The following is a 14,792-nucleotide window of genomic DNA, read 5'->3' on the forward strand; positions in this document are numbered from 1 at the left end:
TCAAGAATCAAGAACAAGACAAGAACAAAAATTGCAAAACAGGACATGCTTATGACAAAGTTTGAAGCACAGATAAAGATTAGAGAACATGAGGACATTCACCATGGCAACAGACAAAAACAACGGAGTTTGAAACTAAAGAGGGGGAAAATAATAACTCACCGAAGAAAATGGAGCCGGCGTGAGGTACGCTGAAGTTAAACGCAGGTGGTACGAGTGGCAAAACGTCGAAAGCCTCGCCGAAAGGGAAAGATGAAATAGTTGCAGAAAGCTTCAAGAACGAAAATGGAGGATTTGGGAGATGAGTGTTAGAGAGAGAGAGTTTGAAGAAAACGAAGATGCAAAAGTGAAATGGCGAAGAGAGAGGGAAGTGTTTTTGTCAAAACATGAAAAGGTGGCAAATCGCAATTAGTGTGCCTAGGACGACGTACTTGTCAAACGGCGCGCATAAGTGCGAAGCGACTTGATGGCGCGTGTGAGGTACGGTTTGATGGGGAAGAAACGCGTGGCAAAAACGGTTGAAATACCGTGCATGACAGCTCATATGTGTGTTGAAACTCTTGGAGTTCTTGATTTAATGAAGCAAGGATCTGGGCTGTATTGATGATCTCGGCTAAACAACTTGAGCAGACTTAATTATTGGTTCTAAAGCATTAATGCGAACACACAGAGGTGTTTATCATATGGAGGCTAATGTGTGATAACCTTGGTAATGAATGATAGAGCAAGTTTAGCCGACGTGCTATACGTTCAAATAATATAGGTTCTATCACCTCAGGATACTGAGGAAATAGAACCTAGAGGGCAATTATGGGGACATATTTTTTGGATAGCAACACATGGTCAATGTGGCACCCAGGTGCCAGCCGAGGTACCGCGTATCCTTGACTTGACGCTGAGGTAATCTCGGCTAGGCCGAGGTTATCTGCGGAGATACCGGAATCCGAGATGAGCGGATAAATTACAAGAGTTCTAGAATGAGGGAGGACTTCATCCTGGATAAGGATAAAGCTCTTAGGGAGTTTATCTTTATTTATTTGAGAGTCCTGGATATGCATTAGGCCAAAGTGCATTGAATCTAGGCTTCTACAGGGATCATGTCAGTGCTGGTTATAAAAGTAAGGCACCCTTGTGGGTCTAAGGTACGCTTTTTGTATTCTGAATAGTGAGTTAAGCATTTTTGCTATCTTTGAGAGATAACTGACTTGATCGTCGGAGTGTCCCCGGGTGGACGAACCACCGCCGAAATCTTGTATTTCTGTGACAGGTCGTTCGGGTTTCATCTACTCTACCGGTGTTCTCCAGTTGAGTACCTGTTTGGCAGTGTGGTCAGAAATTGACACACACAAAACCAATACAAAAAAAATATAAACTAGAAAATGTAAGATTACAACATAATTACTATGAAACTAAAATAAGAAAACAAATAAAAGATAGAGCATGCAAGATTACAACGAAACTAATATGAACCTACAATAAAATTAAAATAAAAAAAGCAAATATGAGGTAGAACATGCAATATTACAACAAAACTAATAAACGACTTAATACAAAAAAAAAATATAAGCTAGGAAATACAAGATTACACCATAATTACTATGAAACTAAAACAAAAAAGCAAATATAAGATAGAACATGCAAGATTACAACATGAACTTAAAACAAGAAAGCAAATATGAGGTAGAACATGCAAGATTACAACAAAATTAATATGAAATTAAAGAAAGTGAATAAATACAAATAAATAAATAAATAATTATGAGCTAAGCAAACCACTTAGATTACAACAACACATTATGAAATATAAAGTAAGAAAATAAATATAAGATAAACAAACCACTTGGATTATAACAAAACACTATGAAATAAGAAGCAAAAAAATAAATATGAGATAAAAAATATAAAAAAATGAAAGATTAGAAATTCATCTTCCAAAGAAAGATTGAACTTCTTGATTTCCAAACTTCCTCTTGATCACCCTCAAGTTGTGGAGTATGTTGTTGAAATCTCAACAAGAAAGTTCAAGTTTTAGCTTTGGTGAAGTTTTACGTGGTAACAAAATAAACTCTTAATTTGATCAAAGTTTAGACCTCTCTCTAAAAATATTTTCACTCAATTGAAATAAAATAAACTCTTTCTTTGATCAAAGTTTAGACCTGTCTCTCATCAAAAATTTTCACCACCTCTCATAGTTCTAATTGTCTTCTATATATAGGCCAAAAATCAAGACCCTTTCATGTTCTGAAGGGCCAATTTTGAAGAGCCAAAACCTATTCATGTTTTGAAAGGCCAATTGTGAATAGTCAAAACCTATTTATTTGTTTGAAAAGCCAATTGTGAATAGTCAAAATCCATTTAGTTTTTTGAAAGGCCAATTGTGGGTAGTCAAAATCCATTTAGTTTTTTAAAAGGCCAATTGTGAATTGTCAAAACCCATTTTATTCGTTTGAAAGGCCAATTGTGAATAGTCAAAATCCATTTAGTTTCTTGAAAGGCCTATTGTTTCAAACTGCTAAATTTTCTGGACAAGAGAAAAAAATGCGGAAAAAGATTTTTGAATGAGTCTCAACTAATTTGGCCAAAAGGGGTGTAAAATTGGGATTGAAGCTTAAATTTGATTTTTTTACTGAGAAATTCATAAAATAGCACATTATAATTTTCATCATTGGGTGTTTAGAAGAAAACGCCCAAGTCTTAGGGTTAGTCAAAATGGGGTGTCTACACCTATAGCGATCTCGGGTTTACCCTTGTTGTATAGTGATCCAGACTTGTGTCTGTAGATGTTGGTAGTTGACTATTATCTTGTTTGCATCCTCTTTACTTCATATTTGAGTTATGGGATGTGTTGGGTGGGTTTGTTTCAGGTTGGTTGAGTTTAGAAACCAAAACTAGTTGCCCAGATTTTTGGCCTGTACGCTCGAGCGGAGGTGTTGGCGCTCGAGCGTAGATTACATCCATCCAGTATCTTGTTGTGCAGTGTTGTGAGCTCGAGCGTAGGGTTGGGAGCTCGAGCGGAGGCCTGGTTCTGCAAAAGTGCTGGGCGAGTGCATTCTGCGCTCGAGCGGGAGGTTGGCCGCTCGAGCGTAAGTCTGTGAGTGGCCGCTCGAGCGGGGTGTTTTACGCTCGAGCGGAGACCTGGGTTAAAGTCCCGAATTTGTGACTCTTTAAATCACTTTTTCACTTTCTCTTCTCTCTCTTACTTTTCCAAAAAGCCATTTTCAGAGCTTCTCACTCTAAATCGGCCCTTCTCTCTTAGTTTTGATCTAGTAAGGATCGTTTACTCACTTTTTGTCTTCACAAATGTTGTGTTGATCGTCGAGAGCTTCCTTTTGATCAGAAAATTTCGAGGTTTGGAGCATTTTGGTTTTGATCTTCATCTCCTTTGAGGCTCCGGGTTTGAGGTAGGGATAACCTACTCCTCTCTATGGGTTTTGTCTTTAAATTTTGGTATTTTGAGATGTTGGGCTTGGTTGGGTAATTTTGTGAAAGTTTGGGGCTTTTGTGTAATTTTACAAAGGTTGGGGTTTCATTCATAATAAACCTAGATGCATGTTTGGCATGAAGAAAATGGAATGATTGTTGAATCATTGATGAAAATGGGACCTAAGGGTTGAAATGGTAATTATGGAAAATGGCCTAATTACATTGCTTAATTAATTGGGATAATTAATTGGTGAGAAATGAGGAAATGAAATGTTGATTGAATATCCATTTGCGCATTTATTTTCTGTTTTAGAAATAACTGCTTGGGGCTATCGGTGGAGGATAGTCGAGATTGTTGTAGACAATGTATGTTGATTAGGCAAACTGAAACTAATCAATGGAATGTGTTATGGAACTTGACAGTTGCTAGAATACATTAATTGTTTGTATTGTGTGATTGTATATAGAACCAATGTGTTTATATACGTTATGTGTAGAGGAGGAGATAGGGGATGTACTCCGCGGTTTAGGGGAAGATAGGGGATGTACCTCTAAACCGGATAGGTATTTGGAGGAGATAGGGGATGTACTCCGTAGACAGAGCTCATATGCTTGTCTAGAGAAGTGAAGATAGAGCTCATATGCTTATCTTTGTGAAGTGAAGTGTGGATACAGCTTGTATGCTTATCTGTGGATATTGTTGATATACATATCTGTTGTGAAGTGTGGATATTGTGGTTATACATATCTGTTGTAGAGTGTGGATACAGCTTGTATGCTTATCTGTGGATATTGTTGATATACATATCTGAGAGAATGTGGATATAGCTTTTATGCTTATCTGAATGTGAGATATAGTTTTTATACATATCTGTGGAAATGATGATAGAGCTAGCATGCTTATCTGTTGAAAAAGGGAAAATGAAAAGTAATTGGGACTTGTAAGTCGTTGACATAAGTATGTAATTTATGTGATTGTATCAGTGTTGACCAACTATCAATTGCTAATGTTTTAGTCATTGTCCATGGTTGGTTTAGTGTATTTCTACTGGGCTGTGGCTCACCCTATATGGGAATATCATTTTCAGGTACAGGAAGCATGCCACCTCCAAGGACGTAGCTGAGAGGCTAGTGGCGGGCATAGTTTTGTCGTTTTACTTTTGATGTATTACGTGTAATTTCAAGCCAAGGGCTTAATGTGTAAACGAGTTAGAACTCTTTGTTGTAACCAAGTGTTAACTTGGAAAGCTGTAAGCCCGTAGGGCATTTTGTTATGAGGTTAACATGTAATACTTATGTCTTATCTGATGGGTTTATTGTTATTATTTTGAGGGCGTTACAACTTGGTATCAGAGCGTACCGGGTTCGAATACTTTGGGTACGTGGGAAGTGATTAGGATCACAATGGGTTTGTCTCGCTTGATAGAGACTTAGATGTAGTATCATATGCTATGTGCTTAATTGATAACATGCTTATGTGACTATGTGGGTATGGGATTTAATTTCTAGGATGTTGATTGGATCCTTGAGTTTCTGGGAGTCTTGTTGGAAAAGCACTTGATCAACGCTGTTTCTAACCGGAACTCTAGTAACGCCTCGGGACTATCATTATCCGGAAATGAAATTCGTAAGTGCTTATGTGTTTATGTGCTTATGTGGAGTGAATTACAGTTGTCCATGCATTAGGACGTGAGTGATTAGTTTCGGCACACCTATGAATGTGCTAACGTTCTGTGTTGCCTTTATTAGGATGTCAGGACGAGGAAGAGGTGCTAGGCGTGGTAGACCTGCGAGGCAGGAAGTACCGTTACCGGAGGAGGTTCCGGCAGTGCAGGAGGGAGTTGGACAGGCCACTGTGGCCGAGCCAGTAGGTCAGCAGGCTATGGGTGCCTTGGCCAGAGAGTTAGCAGGAGCTTTGGGTATTCTTAGGGCTGAGAATCAGGCAGCTGAGACAGGGCCTTCCTTCTTGAAGAGGGAGTTCTTTCGGTGTAATCCGGACGAGTTTATCGGGGATCCTAAAGAGCCGCTTAAGGCAGATGAATGGCTCGAACAGACAACGAAGACGTTTGAGATGCTTGGCATCGAGGACGGAGCACTGAAAGTGACCTTGGCATCCTTTCAACTGAAGGGAGATGCGGGTCAATGGTGGAAGTACGAGAAAGCTCGTGTTGGTGGTACTTGGGAGGCGTTTGTGAATGCTTTTCAGGAGAGGTTTTTATCAGCAGCAGCTAGGGAGAAGCTGAGGGATCAGTTTAGCCGGCTTAATCAGCAGGGCTTGTCAGTGGCCGAGTTTGAGGCTACTTTTACCAGTCTGTCTAGGTTTGCACCTGAACTGGTGGCGTCTGAGGAACGCCGTTGTTATGAGTTTGAGCGGAAGTTGAGGCGGGGCCTCAAGTTGAGAATTGGTGGGTCTTATATTCGAGAGTATAGACACCTAGTGGATGCTGCAGCTCATATGGAGCTTATGATGCAGGAGGAGGATGAGGGGCAGAGAGGCTCCAAGAGGAGTCAGGATAGTCAGGGTGATGGTAGGAGGCAGAGGGGTTCTAACCCTCAGCAGTCGCAGGGTGGTGTTGCTAGATCGACCTTCCCAGTGCCGAGTGCAGGCTCCGGGAGAGGTGGTCAGGGGGAATTCACTTGTTACAAGTGTGGCCAGTTGGGTCACAAGGTTTCTGTTTGCCCGCAGAAGGGTGGAGGTCAGAAAGCTGCTTCTTCTTCAGCTAGACCGCAGAGTCAGAGTTTGGGCAGGGGGCAGCTCTTGACTTGTTATCAGTGTGGACAACCTGGGCACATGAAGAGGTTTTGCCCACAGTTGTGTGCCACTTCGGGAGCGCCTGGTTCTAGGCAGACGCAGGGTTTTCAGCCAGCTCAGTCTGTGCAGGCCTCGAGGGCCAATCCGGGAGCTTCGTCATCCCAGTCTGTGCAGCAGTCTTTTGCTCCGAGAGGTGAGCAGGTAGACCAGGGGCCTACGGGGCGCGTGTATGCTGTTACCGCGCAGGATTTAGTACCGGCTCCATCAGTAGTGAGAGGTACTTTTCTGTTTTGCAACTCAGTTGCTAATGTGTTGATAGACACGGGTGCATCTCATTCTTTTGTATCTGCTGCATTTGCATCTGTTTTGGAATTGGAGTTAGCACAGTTAGCATCTCCTATTTGTGTGGTATCACCTTTGGGTGGTGAGTTGATTCTGAAACAGGGTGTTAGAGGATGTGATATAGAGGTCGCCGACTATAGGCTTCCTTTTCCGTTTGTTGTCATGCCCATGAAGGGTTTTGATGTTATTTTGGGTATGGACTGGTTATCGTCATACCGGGCTGTTATTGATTGCTACCGCCAGAGGGTTACATTGTGTACCTTGAGCGGGGAGTGGTTCCATTTCTTGGGAGACCGGGTTGGTAGTGTTTTGCCACCGGGGTATGATTCGCGAGGGCGAAGTGAGCTTAGTAGTCTACTTGCTAGCTTTGAGAGTGGTGAGAGTGGTGAGACCCAGCATGTATTGCCGAGGGTGGTTTGTGAGTATTCGGATGTTTTTCCCGAAGATCTTGTTAGTTTGCCACCTCACCGAGAGATAGAGTTCTCTATTGATTTAGTGCCTGGTACGGCGCCGATTTCTATGGCACCTTACCGTTTTGCTCCAGCAGAGTTGGTTGAGTTGAAAGTTCAGCTCCAGGAATTGCTAGATAAGGGCTTTGTTCGCCCTAGTGTTTCACCGTGGGGAGCACCGGCACTCTTTGTTAAAAAGAAAGATGGTGCCTTGAGATTGTGTATAGACTACCGGAAGTTGAATCGGGCTACGGTTAAGAATAAGTATCCTATGCCCCGTATAGATGATTTGTTTGACCAGTTGAAGGGTTCCCGTTGTTTCTCTAAGATAGACTTGAGATCGGGTTACCATCAGTTGAGGGTCAGGGAGGAAGATATTCCGAAGACGGCATTCCGTACGCGGTATGGCCATTATGAGTTTCTGGTGATGCCATTTGGGCTTACCAATGCACCGGCAGTCTTTATGGACTTGATGAACCGGATTTTCCGGGAGTTCTTAGACCGCTTTGTGGTTGTTTTTGTGGACGATATCCTTATCTATTCGTCATCTAAGGAGGAGCACGAGGAACACTTGAGAGTGGTGCTTGAGTTACTTAGAGCCCATAGGCTGTATGCCAAGTTTGGGAAGTGTGAGTTCTGGCTGGGGGAAGTCAAGTTCTTAGGCCATGTGGTATCCGGGGAAGGGGTGTCTGTTGATACATCCAAGGTTGAGGCAGTGCAAGATTGGGCACAGCCTAAGAGTGTGTTTGAGATCCGCAGTTTTCTGGGATTAGCTGGGTATTACCGTCGGTTTGTGAAGGATTTCTCCAGGTTAGCGTCACCGTTGACTAGGCTGACTCAGAAGGGAGTCAAGTTTGTGTGGAGTAAGACTTGTGAAAAGTCGTTCCAAGAGTTGAAAGTTAGACTGACCACCGCTCCGGTGTTGATTATTCCGAAGAGAGGGTTGGGTTATGCGGTTTATTGTGATGCCTCACGAGAGGGTTTGGGTTGTGTGTTGATGCAAGAGGGGAAAGTGGTAGCTTATGGCTCACGTCAGTTGAAAATACACGAGAAGAATTACCCCACACACGACCTAGAGTTAGCAGCAGTGATCTTTGCCTTGAAAATCTGGAGGCACTACCTTTATGGTGAGAGGTTCGAGGTATTCTCGGATCATAAGAGTTTGAAGTATCTGTTTACACAGAGAGACTTGAATCTGAGGCAGAGGAGGTGGATGGAGTTCATCGAGGATTATGATTTTGAGTTGCATTATCATCCGGGAAAGGCCAATGTTGTGGCCGATGCCCTTAGTAGGAAGACCATTAGTGATGTAGCCTGTATAGCCATCCGGGAATGGGTGATGTTGGGAGCACTTGGCGAGTTTGATTTGCTACTGGGCGAATCTGTCGAGGCTGCGGCCTTGTTTTCTGTTGTTGCGCAGCCTACACTTATGATTAGAGTGTTAGAGGCACAGAGAGGTGACCTTGAGGTAGAATCCCTCCGAGAAAAGATCTCCAGTGGGAAAGTTGAGAAGGGTTTGACGGTGTATCCCGACCTGAGTGTGAGATACCGAGACCGTTTGTTTGTACCGGAGTCTTGCCGTGAGGAAGTACTCCGAGAGTTTCACCATTCGCGCCTTGCGGTGCATCCGGGAGGTACTAAGATGTATCAGGATTTGGGTCGCCAGTTTTGGTGGCGGGGTATGAAGAGAGATGTGGCTGTTTTCGTATCGAAGTGCCTTACTTGCCAGCAAGTGAAGGCCGAGCATCAGAGGCCAGCGGGTTTGTTGCAACCCTTGCCTATTGCCGAGTGGAAGTGGGAGCATGTCACTATGGACTTCGTTGTGGGTCTTCCGAGGACTCAGCGGGGTAGTGATGCTATTTGGGTGGTTGTAGACCGGTTGACTAAGTCGGCGCACTTTATTCCTATGCGCGTGAGAGATTCGGTAGATCATCTTGCCGATTTGTATATTCGGGACGTAGTGAGATTGCACGGGGTCCCAGTGACGATCGTCTCAGATAGAGATCCTCGTTTTACTGCCAGGTTGTGGCAGAGTTTGCAGAGTGCCTTGGGCACTAAGTTGACCTTTAGTACGGCCTATCATCCTCAGACTGATGGGCAGTCCGAGCGTACTATTCAGATCCTCGAGGATATGCTTCGGGGTTGTGTCCTGGATTTCAATGGGACGTGGGAGAGGCACTTGCCATTGGTAGAGTTTGCCTACAACAACAGTTTTCAGTCTAGCATCGGTATGGCACCGTTTGAGGCCTTGTATGGCCGACCGTGTAGGTCTCCAGTGTGTTGGGCCGAGGTGGGTGATGCACCTTTGTTGGGTCCGGAGTTGGTTAGGGAGACGACGGAGAAAGTTGAGCTTATCCGTAGGAGACTTGTTACAGCCCAGAGTCGACAAAAGAGTTATGCCGATCGTAGGAGGAGGCCTTTGGCGTTTGAGGTAGGTGATCATGTCTTTCTGAAGATATCACCTAGGCGAGGCCTGATGAGGTTTGGGAAGAGTGGGAAGTTGTCCCCTCGGTTTATTGGTCCTTTTGAGATCCTTGAGAGGATAGGTGAGGTTGCTTATCGGTTAGCCTTACCGCCGCAGTTGTCCGGAGTGCATGACGTGTTTCATGTGAGTATGCTTCGGAAGTATGAGCCAGATCCATCACATGTGCTGGATTGGAGCGATTTAGAGGTAGATGAGGATGCCTCGTATGAGGAGAGACCGGTTCGGGTCTTGGATAGGCGGGATCAGGTCCTGCGTGGCAAGACCATTCCTTTGGTGAAAGTCTTGTGGAAACATCACGGAGTGGAGGAAGCCACTTGGGAACGTGAGTTGGAAGTCCGTGAGAAATATCCGGACTTGTTTGTTGGTGTGTGATCTTGTATTTAAATTTTACATTATGTTGAACTTAAGAGCTTTTATATATGTCTTAAGTTGTGAAACATTGAAAATGTTTTGGTTATTGGAAGTATGTTTTGGAACTTGCCTCATACGGAAGTTGAATGTGATACTATATGTGTTGAATATATTGTTGAAATTGGAAAGATAGTGCATAATGTTGATGCATGTTGATAATACATATGTGGTTTACATATTGTGATATGTCTCTTGTTAAAGGGATGGGATGACCGGTAATGGGTCGAATTGTTGAATGTTAAAATATAACATTGTTTAAAATGGAGGAAGACTTGTTTTGAAAACTGGTGCTTAATTTCGGGGACGAAATTCTTTAAGGGGGGGAGGTTATAGCGATCTCGGGTTTACCCTTGTTGTATAGTGATCCAGACTTGTGTCTGTAGATGTTGGTAGTTGACTATTATCTTGTTTGCATCCTCTTTACTTCATATTTGAGTTATGGGATGTGTTGGGTGGGTTTGTTTCAGGTTGGTTGAGTTTAGAAACCAAAACTAGTTGCCCAGATTTTTGGCCTGTACGCTCGAGCGGAGGTGTTGGCGCTCGAGCGTAGATTACATCCATCCAGTATCTTGTTGTGCAGTGTTGTGAGCTCGAGCGTAGGGTTGGGAGCTCGAGCGGAGGCCTGGTTCTGCAAAAGTGCTGGGCGAGTGCATTCTGCGCTCGAGCGGGAGGTTGGCCGCTCGAGCGTAAGTCTGTGAGTGGCCGCTCGAGCGGGGTGTTTTACGCTCGAGCGGAGACCTGGGTTAAAGTCCCGAATTTGTGACTCTTTAAATCACTTTTTCACTTTCTCTTCTCTCTCTTACTTTTCCAAAAAGCCATTTTCAGAGCTTCTCACTCTAAATCGGCCCTTCTCTCTTAGTTTTGATCTAGTAAGGATCGTTTACTCACTTTTTGTCTTCACAAATGTTGTGTTGATCGTCGAGAGCTTCCTTTTGATCAGAAAATTTCGAGGTTTGGAGCATTTTGGTTTTGATCTTCATCTCCTTTGAGGCTCCGGGTTTGAGGTAGGGATAACCTACTCCTCTCTATGGGTTTTGTCTTTAAATTTTGGTATTTTGAGATGTTGGGCTTGGTTGGGTAATTTTGTGAAAGTTTGGGGCTTTTGTGTAATTTTACAAAGGTTGGGGTTTCATTCATAATAAACCTAGATGCATGTTTGGCATGAAGAAAATGGAATGATTGTTGAATCATTGATGAAAATGGGACCTAAGGGTTGAAATGGTAATTATGGAAAATGGCCTAATTACATTGCTTAATTAATTGGGATAATTAATTGGTGAGAAATGAGGAAATGAAATGTTGATTGAATATCCATTTGCGCATTTATTTTCTGTTTTAGAAATAACTGCTTGGGGCTATCGGTGGAGGATAGTCGAGATTGTTGTAGACAATGTATGTTGATTAGGCAAACTGAAACTAATCAATGGAATGTGTTATGGAACTTGACAGTTGCTAGAATACATTAATTGTTTGTATTGTGTGATTGTATATAGAACCAATGTGTTTATATACGTTATGTGTAGAGGAGGAGATAGGGGATGTACTCCGCGGTTTAGGGGAAGATAGGGGATGTACCTCTAAACCGGATAGGTATTTGGAGGAGATAGGGGATGTACTCCGTAGACAGAGCTCATATGCTTGTCTAGAGAAGTGAAGATAGAGCTCATATGCTTATCTTTGTGAAGTGAAGTGTGGATACAGCTTGTATGCTTATCTGTGGATATTGTTGATATACATATCTGTTGTGAAGTGTGGATATTGTGGTTATACATATCTGTTGTAGAGTGTGGATACAGCTTGTATGCTTATCTGTGGATATTGTTGATATACATATCTGAGAGAATGTGGATATAGCTTTTATGCTTATCTGAATGTGAGATATAGTTTTTATACATATCTGTGGAAATGATGATAGAGCTAGCATGCTTATCTGTTGAAAAAGGGAAAATGAAAAGTAATTGGGACTTGTAAGTCGTTGACATAAGTATGTAATTTATGTGATTGTATCAGTGTTGACCAACTATCAATTGCTAATGTTTTAGTCATTGTCCATGGTTGGTTTAGTGTATTTCTACTGGGCTGTGGCTCACCCTATATGGGAATATCATTTTCAGGTACAGGAAGCATGCCACCTCCAAGGACGTAGCTGAGAGGCTAGTGGCGGGCATAGTTTTGTCGTTTTACTTTTGATGTATTACGTGTAATTTCAAGCCAAGGGCTTAATGTGTAAACGAGTTAGAACTCTTTGTTGTAACCAAGTGTTAACTTGGAAAGCTGTAAGCCCGTAGGGCATTTTGTTATGAGGTTAACATGTAATACTTATGTCTTATCTGATGGGTTTATTGTTATTATTTTGAGGGCGTTACAACTTGGTATCAGAGCGTACCGGGTTCGAATACTTTGGGTACGTGGGAAGTGATTAGGATCACAATGGGTTTGTCTCGCTTGATAGAGACTTAGATGTAGTATCATATGCTATGTGCTTAATTGATAACATGCTTATGTGACTATGTGGGTATGGGATTTAATTTCTAGGATGTTGATTGGATCCTTGAGTTTCTGGGAGTCTTGTTGGAAAAGCACTTGATCAACGCTGTTTCTAACCGGAACTCTAGTAACGCCTCGGGACTATCATTATCCGGAAATGAAATTCGTAAGTGCTTATGTGTTTATGTGCTTATGTGGAGTGAATTACAGTTGTCCATGCATTAGGACGTGAGTGATTAGTTTCGGCACACCTATGAATGTGCTAACGTTCTGTGTTGCCTTTATTAGGATGTCAGGACGAGGAAGAGGTGCTAGGCGTGGTAGACCTGCGAGGCAGGAAGTACCGTTACCGGAGGAGGTTCCGGCAGTGCAGGAGGGAGTTGGACAGGCCACTGTGGCCGAGCCAGTAGGTCAGCAGGCTATGGGTGCCTTGGCCAGAGAGTTAGCAGGAGCTTTGGGTATTCTTAGGGCTGAGAATCAGGCAGCTGAGACAGGGCCTTCCTTCTTGAAGAGGGAGTTCTTTCGGTGTAATCCGGACGAGTTTATCGGGGATCCTAAAGAGCCGCTTAAGGCAGATGAATGGCTCGAACAGACAACGAAGACGTTTGAGATGCTTGGCATCGAGGACGGAGCACTGAAAGTGACCTTGGCATCCTTTCAACTGAAGGGAGATGCGGGTCAATGGTGGAAGTACGAGAAAGCTCGTGTTGGTGGTACTTGGGAGGCGTTTGTGAATGCTTTTCAGGAGAGGTTTTTATCAGCAGCAGCTAGGGAGAAGCTGAGGGATCAGTTTAGCCGGCTTAATCAGCAGGGCTTGTCAGTGGCCGAGTTTGAGGCTACTTTTACCAGTCTGTCTAGGTTTGCACCTGAACTGGTGGCGTCTGAGGAACGCCGTTGTTATGAGTTTGAGCGGAAGTTGAGGCGGGGCCTCAAGTTGAGAATTGGTGGGTCTTATATTCGAGAGTATAGACACCTAGTGGATGCTGCAGCTCATATGGAGCTTATGATGCAGGAGGAGGATGAGGGGCAGAGAGGCTCCAAGAGGAGTCAGGATAGTCAGGGTGATGGTAGGAGGCAGAGGGGTTCTAACCCTCAGCAGTCGCAGGGTGGTGTTGCTAGATCGACCTTCCCAGTGCCGAGTGCAGGCTCCGGGAGAGGTGGTCAGGGGGAATTCACTTGTTACAAGTGTGGCCAGTTGGGTCACAAGGTTTCTGTTTGCCCGCAGAAGGGTGGAGGTCAGAAAGCTGCTTCTTCTTCAGCTAGACCGCAGAGTCAGAGTTTGGGCAGGGGGCAGCTCTTGACTTGTTATCAGTGTGGACAACCTGGGCACATGAAGAGGTTTTGCCCACAGTTGTGTGCCACTTCGGGAGCGCCTGGTTCTAGGCAGACGCAGGGTTTTCAGCCAGCTCAGTCTGTGCAGGCCTCGAGGGCCAATCCGGGAGCTTCGTCATCCCAGTCTGTGCAGCAGTCTTTTGCTCCGAGAGGTGAGCAGGTAGACCAGGGGCCTACGGGGCGCGTGTATGCTGTTACCGCGCAGGATTTAGTACCGGCTCCATCAGTAGTGAGAGGTACTTTTCTGTTTTGCAACTCAGTTGCTAATGTGTTGATAGACACGGGTGCATCTCATTCTTTTGTATCTGCTGCATTTGCATCTGTTTTGGAATTGGAGTTAGCACAGTTAGCATCTCCTATTTGTGTGGTATCACCTTTGGGTGGTGAGTTGATTCTGAAACAGGGTGTTAGAGGATGTGATATAGAGGTCGCCGACTATAGGCTTCCTTTTCCGTTTGTTGTCATGCCCATGAAGGGTTTTGATGTTATTTTGGGTATGGACTGGTTATCGTCATACCGGGCTGTTATTGATTGCTACCGCCAGAGGGTTACATTGTGTACCTTGAGCGGGGAGTGGTTCCATTTCTTGGGAGACCGGGTTGGTAGTGTTTTGCCACCGGGGTATGATTCGCGAGGGCGAAGTGAGCTTAGTAGTCTACTTGCTAGCTTTGAGAGTGGTGAGAGTGGTGAGACCCAGCATGTATTGCCGAGGGTGGTTTGTGAGTATTCGGATGTTTTTCCCGAAGATCTTGTTAGTTTGCCACCTCACCGAGAGATAGAGTTCTCTATTGATTTAGTGCCTGGTACGGCGCCGATTTCTATGGCACCTTACCGTTTTGCTCCAGCAGAGTTGGTTGAGTTGAAAGTTCAGCTCCAGGAATTGCTAGATAAGGGCTTTGTTCGCCCTAGTGTTTCACCGTGGGGAGCACCGGCACTCTTTGTTAAAAAGAAAGATGGTGCCTTGAGATTGTGTATAGACTACCGGAAGTTGAATCGGGCTACGGTTAAGAATAAGTATCCTATGCCCCGTATAGATGATTTGTTTGACCAGTTGAAGGGTTCCCGTTGTTTCTCTAAGATAGACTTGAGATCGGGTTACCATCAGTTGAGG

The sequence above is a fragment of the Camellia sinensis genome, chromosome 14 (assembly GCF_055761805.1).
Source record: "Camellia sinensis isolate YWXY chromosome 14, ASM5576180v1, whole genome shotgun sequence".
Taxonomy (NCBI): domain Eukaryota; kingdom Viridiplantae; phylum Streptophyta; class Magnoliopsida; order Ericales; family Theaceae; genus Camellia; species Camellia sinensis.